Source organism: Hemiscyllium ocellatum (assembly GCF_020745735.1).
Source record: "Hemiscyllium ocellatum isolate sHemOce1 chromosome 15 unlocalized genomic scaffold, sHemOce1.pat.X.cur. SUPER_15_unloc_10, whole genome shotgun sequence".
Classification (NCBI taxonomy): domain Eukaryota; kingdom Metazoa; phylum Chordata; class Chondrichthyes; order Orectolobiformes; family Hemiscylliidae; genus Hemiscyllium; species Hemiscyllium ocellatum.
Window position 1 is genome coordinate 133,605 of NW_026867446.1, and position 10,000 is coordinate 143,604.

Genomic DNA, 10,000 nt, shown 5'->3' on the forward strand with positions numbered 1-10,000 from the left:
GGACTATGTACCATAGCGGCCAACCACTCCCAGAGCCGGTCGTGCGGGGCTCGAGGTCTGCTCTCAACGTCACATGCTTCTGTGAGTGCTCAGGCAAGGGTCAGACCACATCCTTCCTGGCAGCACCCAAAGCAACCAGGCCGCTCGTGTCTCTCGCCTTCATTTTTCGACACAAGCGCCTGAGGAGGGACGCCACCCCTCCCCTTGCGTCAAGAGACCTCCCCACCGGCCTCTGACTGATTCTTAGAACGGACGGAAAGAGTCGGGCAAGCCTGTCAAAGATTTGAGCGTATGTCAAAAGCTTTAGACTTCCGCGAACTCTCTGGCTTGCACTGAGACCCGAGGTCGATGTGCTCAGCACCACGGGGCCCCTTTCGCCTGCAGGTCCCGAGCCGCCAACATGTTCTTAGTATCGTGTTCCCCAAACCTGGGTGACGGGCACCACAGGGCGACAGAGCCATCGCACTTGCCGGGTGGCAGAGGAAGGACCGGACTATGTACAATAGCGGCCAACGACTCCCAGAGCCGGTTGTGCGGGGCTCGAGGTCTGCTCTCAACATCACATGCTTTTGGATGTGCTCAGGCAAGGGTCAGACCACATCCTTCCTGGCAGCACCCAAAGCAACCAGGCCGCTCGCGTCTCTCGCCTTCATTTTTCGACACAAGCGCCTGAGGAGGGACGCCACCCCTCCCCTTTGCGTCAAGAGACCTCCCCACCGGCCTCTGACTGATTCTTAGAACGGACGGAAAGAGTCGGGCAAGCCTGTCAAAGCTTTGAGCGAATGTCAAAAGCTTTAGACTTCCGCGAACTCTCCGGCTTGCACTGAGACGCGAGGTCGATGTGCTAAGCACCACGGGGCCCCTTTCGCCTGCAGGTCCCGAGCCGCCAACATGTTCTTAGTATCGTGTTCTCCAATCCTGGGTGACGGGCACCGCAGGGAGGCAGAGCCATCGCACTTGCCGGGTGGCAGAGGAAGGACCGGACTATGTACAATAGCGGCCAACGACTCCCAGAGCCGGTTGTGCGGCGTCTGCTCTCAGCCTAAGAGGCTTCTGGGAGTGCTCAGGCAAGGGTCAGCCTGCACCCTTGCTGGCAGCACCCAGGGGAACCAGGACGCTTGCATCTCTCGCCTTCATTTTCGACACAAGCGCCTGAGGAGGGACGCCACCCCTCCCCTTGCGTCAAGAGACCTCCCCACCAGCCTCTGACTGATTCTTAGAACGGACGGAAAGAGTCGGGCAAGCCTGTCAAAGCTTTGAGCGAATGTCAAAAGCTTTAGACTTCCGCGAACTCTCCGGCTTGCACTGAGACGCGAGGTCGATGTGCTAAGCACCACGGGGCCCCTTTCGCCTGCAGGTCCCGAGCCGCCAACATGTTCTTAGTATCGTGTTCTCCAAACCTGGGTGACGGGCACCGCAGGGAGGCAGAGCCATCGCACTTGCCGGGTGGCAGAGGAAGGACCGGACTATGTACAATAGCGGCCAACGACTCCCAGAGCCGGTAGTGCGGCGTCTGCTCTCAGCCTAAGAGGCTTCTGGGAGTGCTCAGGCAAGGGTCAGCCTGCACCCTTGCTGGCAGCACCCAGGGGAACCAGGACGCTTGCATCTCTCGCCTTCATTTTCGACACAAACGCCTGAGGAGGGAAGCCAACCCTCCGTGTGTCAAGAGACCGTCCCCGCCCCGGCCTCCGACTGATTCTTAGAACGGACGGAAAGAGTCAGGCAAGCCTGTTAAGACTTCCGCGAACTCTCCGGCTTGCACTGAGACGCGAGGTCGATGTGCTCAGCACCACGGGGCCCCTTTCGCCTGCAGGTCCCGAGCCGCCAACATGTTCTAAGTATCGTGTTCTCCAAACCTGGGTGACGGGCACCGCAGGGAGGCAGAGCCATCGCACTTGCCGGGTGGCAGAGGAAGGACCGGACTATGTACAATAGCGGCCAACGACTCCCAGAGCCGGTAGTGCGGCGCCTGCTCTCAGCCTAAGAGGCTTTTGGGAGTGCTCAGGCAAGGGTCAGCCTGCACCCTTGCTGGCAGCACCCAGGGGAACCAGGACGCTTGCATCTCTCGCCTTCATTTTCGACACAAACGCCTGAGGAGGGAAGCCAACCCTCCGTGTGTCAAGAGACCGTCCCCGCCCCGGCCTCCGACTGATTCTTAGAACGGACGGAAAGAGTCAGGCAAGCCTGTTAAGACTTCCGCGAACTCTCCGGCTTGCACTGAGACGCGAGGTCGATGTGCTCAGCACCACGGGGCCCCCTTCGCCTGCAGGTCCCGAGCCGCCAACATGTTCTAAGTATCGTGTTCCCCAAACCTGGGTGACGAGCACCGCAGGGAGGCAGAGCCATCGCACTTGCCGGGTGGCAGAGGAAGGACCGGACTATGTACAATAGCGGCCAACGACTCCCAGAGCCGGTAGTGCGGCGCCTGCTCTCAGCTTAAGAGGCTTTTGGGAGTGCTCAGGCAAGGGTCAGCCTGCACCCTTGCTGGCAGCACCCAGGGGAACCAGGACGCTTGCATCTCTCGCCTTCATTTTCGACACAAACACCTGAGGAGGGAAGCCAACCCTCCGTGTGTCAAGAGACCGTCCCCGCCCCGGCCTCCGACTGATTCTTAGAACGGACGGAAAGAGTCAGGCAAGCCTGTCAAAGAATTGAGCAGATGTCAAAATCTTTTAAGACTTCCGCGAACTCTCCGGCTTGCACTGAGACCCGAGGTCGATGTGCTCAGCACCACGGGGCCCCTTTCGCCTGCAGGTCCCGAGCCGCCAACATGTTCTAAGTATCGTGTTCCCCAAACCTGGGTGACGAGCACCGCAGGGCGGCAGAGCCATCGCACTTGCCGGGTGGCAGAGGAAGGACCGGACTATGTACAATAGCGGCCAACCACTCCCAGAGCCGGTAGTGCGGCGTGCGAGGTCTGCTCTCAGCGGAAGAGGGTTTTGGGAATGCTCAGGCAAGGGCCAGCCTGCACCCTTCCTGGCCGCTCCCACGGGAACCAGGCTACTTGCAATCCTTTCCCCCAATAGCAAGTGCCTTTTGGAGGGACGGCCGGAGTCAACGTGGGGTTTGCCCGCCCTCCAAAGTGTCAAGAGACCGCCGCACAGGCCTCTGACTGATTCTTAGAACAGGCAGCAAGAGTTGGGTAAGTCTGTCGAAAATTTGACAAAGTGTCAAAAATTAGACTTCCGAGAGCTCTTGGGCATGCACACAGGCCTGTCATTCAAGTGCTCTGCCCGCGGAACCGTTTTTCGGATGCCTTTCAAAGTGGTCCCGCGCCGCCATTTTGTTCTAAAAATCGTGTTCCCAGAAATCTCCGGGTACCCCGCCAACCTCACTGTGTCACAATGTCAAGTGGCACTGAATGGGTCTGAATTTCAAATTCGACTGCTTCGCTCTGGAACTCGAACCCGGCAAAACCGTTTGGATTTTTCCCGGTCCAGACTTCCGCGGCAGACAAAGTTAAAGTTTTCGGGCTGCAGACTCAAAACGACATCTGGCCAACCGCCGGGCTCAATTCGCCCAGTTCCTCCGGCACTTCGGAACTCATGTTCGGCATGAGTTTTTGAATCTTTCCCGATGCTTCGGCATTTTCCTCCGCTGACACTTAGAATATTTTTCACACTTGGCCGAAAATTTTTCTAAGTTTTTCTGGTTACTGATTTCTTCTTTTCGGGCATTTTTCTAAGTTTTCTTGGTTACTCATTTCTCATTTTCAAACATTTTTCTAAGTTTTTCTGGTTACTGATTTCTTCTTTTTGGGCATTTTTCTAAGTTTTCTTGGTTACTCATTTCTCATTTTCAAACATTTTTCTAAGTTTTTCTGGTTACTCATTTCTCATTTTCAAACATTTTTCTAAGTTTTTCTGGTTACTGATTTCTTCTTTTTGGGCATTTTTCTAAGTTTTCTTGGTTACTCATTTCTCATTTTCAAACATTTTTCTAAGTTTTTCTGGTTACTGATTTCTTCTTTTTGGGCATTTTTCTAAGTTTTCTTGGTTACTCATTTCTCATTTTCAAACATTTTTCTAAGTTTTCTTGGTTACTCATTTCTCATTTTCAAACATTTTTCTAAGTTTTTCTGGTTACTGATTTCTTCTTTTTGGGCATTTTTCTAAGTTTTCTTGGTTACTCATTTCTCATTTTCAAACATTTTTCTAAGTTTTTCTGGTTACTCATTTCTCATTTTCAAACATTTTTCTAAGTTTTTCTGGTTACTGATTTCTTCTTTTTGGGCATTTTTCTAAGTTTTCTTGGTTACTCATTTCTCATTTTCAAACATTTTTCTAAGTTTTTCTGGTTACTCATTTCTCATTTTCAAACATTTTTCTAAGTTTTTCTGGTTACTCATTTCTGCTTTTCCAACGTTTTACTAAGTTTTGCTGGTTACTGAGTTCACACTTTTAAACATTTTCGGGCATTTTTCTACGTTTTTCATGTTACTCATTTAGCACTTTCAGGCACTTTCCTATGCTTTCCTGCTTACTGATTTCACACTTTTAAGCATCTTCGGGCATGTTCCCTAAGTTTTGCAGTTCATTCGTTTGGGACAGTCAGGCAGCTTTCCTAAGCTTTCCTGGTAACCGAATTCACATTGTTGAGAACTTTGGAACCCTTCCCTAAGCTGTGCTGGTTACTCACTTTACCTCTTCAGACACTTGCCCCCGTTGTGACAGAGACCACTTCCCGACTCGGGAAATGCACCAAATTCGGCCTGAACTAAGACAACAGTCCCCCCTCGAAGGCGTGGAAGTCGGCAGAATCGCCGGGTCAAATCCGGCTGAGCTACCCGGCTTGGAAGCCTCAAAGTCGGTATGAGCTGTCAGGTTCACTCCCATCCCCGTTTGGACCACTTCCCGACTCGGGAAATTCACCAAATTCGGCCTGAACTCAGAGGACAGTCCCCCCTCGAAGGCGTGACAGTCGGCAGAACCGCCGGATCAAATCCGGCTGAGCTACCCGGCCCCGAAGCCTCAAAGTCGGTAAGAGCTGTCAGGTTCACTCCCATCCCCGTTTGGACCACTTCCCGACTCGGGAAATTCACCAAATTCGGCCTGAACTTATACAACAGTCCCCCCTCGAAGGCGTGACAGTCGGCAGAACCGCCGGATCAAATCCGGTTGAGCTACCCGGCTTGGAAGCCCCAAAGTCGGTAAGAGCTGTCAGGTTCACTCCCATCCCCGTTTGGACCACTTCCCGACTCGGGAAATTCACCAAATTCGGCCTGAACTTATACAACAGTCCCCCCTCGAAGGCGTGACAGTCGCTAGAACCGCCGGTTCAAATCCGGTTGAGCTACCCGGCTTGGAAGCCCCAAAGTCGGTAAGAGCTGTCAGGTTCACTCCCATCCCCGTTTGGACCACTTCCCGACTTAGGAAATTCACCAAATTCGGCCTGAACTTAGAGGAGAGTCCCCGCTCGAAGGCGTGGAAGTCGGCAGAATCGCCGGGTCAAATCCGACTGAGCTACCCGGCCCCGAAGCCTCAATGTCGGTAAGAGCTGTCAGGTTCACTCCCATCCCCGTTTGGACCACTTCCCGACTCGGGAAATTCACCAAATTCGGCCTGAACTTAGACAACAGTCCCCCCTCGAAGCCGTGGCAGTCGCTAGAACCGCCGGATCAAATCCGGTTGAGCTACCCGGCTTGGAAGCCCCAAAGTCGGTATGAGCTGTCAGGTTCACTCCCATCCCCGTTTGGACCACTTCCCGACTTAGGAAAATCACCAAATTCGGCCTGAACTCAGAGGGCAGGCCCCCCTCGAAGGCCAGGCATTCGGCAGAACCGCCGGGTCAAATCCGACTGTGCTACCCGGCCCCAAAGCCTCAAAGTTGGTATGAGCAGTTAGGTTCACTCCCATCCCCGTTTGGACCACTTCCCGACTTAGGAAATTCACCAAATTCGGCCTGAACTGAGAGGAGAGTCCCCGCTCGAAGGCGTGGAAGTCGGCAGAAACGCCGGGTCAAATCCGACTGAGCTACCCGGCCCCGAAGCCTCAATGTCGGTAAGAGCTGTCAGGTTCACTCCCATCCCCGTTTGGACCACTTCCCGACTCGGGAAATTCACCAAATTCGGCCTGAACTTAGACAACAGTCCCCCCTCGAAGCCGTGGCAGTCGCTAGAACCGCTGGATCAAATCCGGTTGAGCTACCCGGCTTGGAAGCCCCAAAGTCGGTATGAGCTGTCAGGTTCACTCCCATCCCCGTTTGGACCACTTCCCGACTTAGGAAAATCACCAAATTCGGCCTGAACTCAGAGGGCAGGCCCCCCTCGAAGGCCAGGCATTCGGCAGAACCGCCGGGTCAAATCCGACTGTGCTACCCGGCCCCAAAGCCTCAAAGTTGGTATGAGCAGTTAGGTTCACTCCCATCCCCGTTTGGACCACTTCCCGACTTAGGAAATTCACCAAATTCGGCCTGAACTTAGAGGAGAGTCCCCGCTCGAAGGCGTGGAAGTCGGCAGAATCGCCGGGTCAAATCCGACTGAGCTACCCGGCCCCGAAGCCTCAATGTCGGTAAGAGCTGTCAGGTTCACTCCCATCCCCGTTTGGACCACTTCCCGACTCGGGAAATTCACCAAATTCGGCCTGAACTTAGACAACAGTCCCCCCTCGAAGCCGTGGCAGTCGCTAGAACCGCTGGATCAAATCCGGTTGAGCTACCCGGCTTGGAAGCCCCAAAGTCGGTATGAGCTGTCAGGTTCACTCCCATCCCCGTTTGGACCACTTCCCGACTTAGGAAAATCACCAAATTCGGCCTGAACTCAGAGGGCAGGCCCCCCTCGAAGGCCAGGCATTCGGCAGAACCGCCGGGTCAAATCCGACTGTGCTACCCGGCCCCAAAGCCTCAAAGTTGGTATGAGCAGTTAGGTTCACTCCCAAACCCGTTGGGACCACTTCCCGACTTAGGAAATTCACCAAATCCGGCCTGAACTTAGACAACAGTCCCCCCTCGAAGGCGTGACAGTCGGTAGAACCGCCGGGTCAAATCCGGCTGAGCTACCCGATTTGGAAGCCTTCAACACAAAACCCATCCGGCAATGCCACTCAAAAAGGGCCCAAATTCAGAAACACCCCCTTCAATAGGTACCACTTCCTCGGAGACACTACCGGGACACGCTCCCCTCGGCGAAAATTAAGCCCCCACCACTAACTGAAGCCAACCGCAGCCCCAACTTCAACGGAGAAATCAGTAACCAATTCAAAAATGCACTTGGTTACTGATTTGTACTGCTTCAAAAATATTCTAAGTGTCGCTGGTTACTGATTTGTACTGCTCCAAAAATATTCTAAGTGTCACTGGTTACTGATTTGTACTGACTCAAAAATATTCTAAGTGTCGCTGGTTACTGATTTGTACTGACTGAAAAATATTCTAAGTGTCGCTGGTTACTGATTTGTACTGACTCAAAAATATTCTAAGTGTCAGTGGTTACTGATTTGTACTGCTCCAAAAATATTCTAAGTGTCGCTGGTTACTGATTTGTAATGCTCCAAAAATATTCTAAGTGTCGCTGGTTACTGATTTGTACTGCTTCAAAAATATTCTAAGTGTCAGCGGTTACTGATTTGTACTGCTTCAAAAATATTCTAAGTGTCGCTGGTTACTGATTTGTACTGCTTCAAAAATATTCTAAGTGTCAGTGGTTACTGATTTGTACTGCGTCAAAAATATTCTAAGTGTCGCTGGTTACTGATTTGTACTGCTCCAAAAATATTCTAAGTGTCGCTGGTTACTGATTTGTACTGCTTCAAAAATATTCTAAGTGTCGCTGGTTACTGATTTGTACTGCTTCAAAAATATTCTAAGTGTCAGTGGTTACTGATTTGTACTGCTTCAAAAATATTCTAAGTGTCGCTGGTTACTGATTTGTACTGCTTCAAAAATATTCTAAGTGTCAGTGGTTACTGATTTGTACTGCTTCAAAAATATTCTAAGTGTCGCTGGTTACTGATTTGTACTGCTTCAAAAATATTCTAAGTGTCAGTGGTTACTGATTTGTACTGCTCCAAAAATATTCTAAGTGTCGCTGGTTACTGATTTGTACTGCTTCAAAAATATTCTAAGTGTCAGTGGTTACTGATTTGTACTGCTCCAAAAATATTCTAAGTGTCGCTGGTTACTGATTTGTACTGCTTCAAAAATATTCTAAGTGTCAGCGGTTACTGATTTGTACTGCTTCAAAAATATTCTAAGTGTCAGTGGTTACTGATTTGTACTGCTTCAAAAATATTCTAAGTGTCGCTGGTTACTGATTTGTACTGCTTCAAAAATATTCTAAGTGTCAGTGGTTACTGATTTGTACTGCTCCAAAAATATTCTAAGTGTCGCTGGTTACTGATTTGTACTGCTTCAAAAATATTCTAAGTGTCAGTGGTTACTGATTTGTACTGCTTCAAAAATATTCTAAGTGTCGCTGGTTACTGATTTGTACTGCTTCAAAAATATTCTAAGTGTCAGTGGTTACTGATTTGTACTGCTTCAAAAATATTCTAAGTGTCGCTGGTTACTGATTTGTACTGCTCCAAAAATATTCTAAGTGTCGCTGGTTACTGATTTGTACTGCTTCAAAAATATTCTAAGTGTCGCTGGTTACTGATTTGTACTGCTCCAAAAATATTCTAAGTGTCGCTGGTTACTGATTTGTACTGCTTCAAAAATATTCTAAGTGTCGCTGGTTACTGATTTGTACTGCTTCAAAAATATTCTAAGTGTCAGTGGTTACTGATTTGTACTGCTACAAAAATATTCTAAGTGTCGCTGGTTACTGATTTGTACTGACTCAAAAATATTCTAAGTGGGGCTGGTTACTGATTTGTACTGCTCCAAAAATATTCTAAGTGTCGCTGGTTACTGATTTGTACTGCTTCAAAAATATTCTAAGTGTCAGCGGTTACTGATTTGTACTGCTTCAAAAATATTCTAAGTGTCAGTGGTTACTGATTTGTACTGCTTCAAAAATATTCTAAGTGTCGCCGGTTACTGATTTGTACTGCTTCAAAAATATTCTAAGTGTCAGTGGTTACTGATTTGTACTGCTTCAAAAATATTCTAAGTGTCGCCGGTTACTGATTTGTACTGCTTCAAAAATATTCTAAGTGTCAGTGGTTACTGATTTGTACTGCTCCAAAAATATTCTAAGTGTCGCTGGTTACTGATTTGTACTGCTTCAAAAATATTCTAAGTGTCAGCGGTTACTGATTTGTACTGCTTCAAAAATATTCTAAGTGTCAGTGGTTACTGATTTGTACTGCTTCAAAAATATTCTAAGTGTCGCTGGTTACTGATTTGTACTGCTTCAAAAATATTCTAAGTGTCAGTGGTTACTGATTTGTACTGCTTCAAAAATATTCTAAGTGTCGCTGGTTACTGATTTGTACTGCTCCAAAAATATTCTAAGTGTCGCTGGTTACTGATTTGTACTGCTTCAAAAATATTCTAAGTGTCGCTGGTTACTGATTTGTACTGCTTCAAAAATATTCTAAGTGTCAGTGGTTACTGATTTGTACTGCTTCAAAAATATTCTAAGTGTCGCTGGTTACTGATTTGTACTGATTCAAAAATATTCTAAGTGTCAGTGGTTACTGATTTGTACTGCTTCAACAATATTCTAAGTGTCGCTGGTTACTGATTTGTACTGCTTCAAAAATATTCTAAGTGTCAGTGGTTACTGATTTGTACTGCTTCAAAAATATTCTAAGTGTCGCTGGTTACTGATTTGTACTGCTCCAAAAATATTCTAAGTGTCGCTGGTTACTGATTTGTACTGCTTCAAAAATATTCTAAGTGTCGCTGGTTACTGATTTGTACTGCTCCAAAAATATTCTAAGTGTCGCTGGTTACTGATTTGTACTGCTTCAAAAATATTCTAAGTGTCGCTGGTTACTGATTTGTACTGCTTCAAAAATATTCTAAGTGTCAGTGGTTACTGATTTGTACTGCTTCAAAAATATTCTAAGTGTCGCTGGTTACTGATTTGTACTGACTCAAAAATATTCTAAGTGGG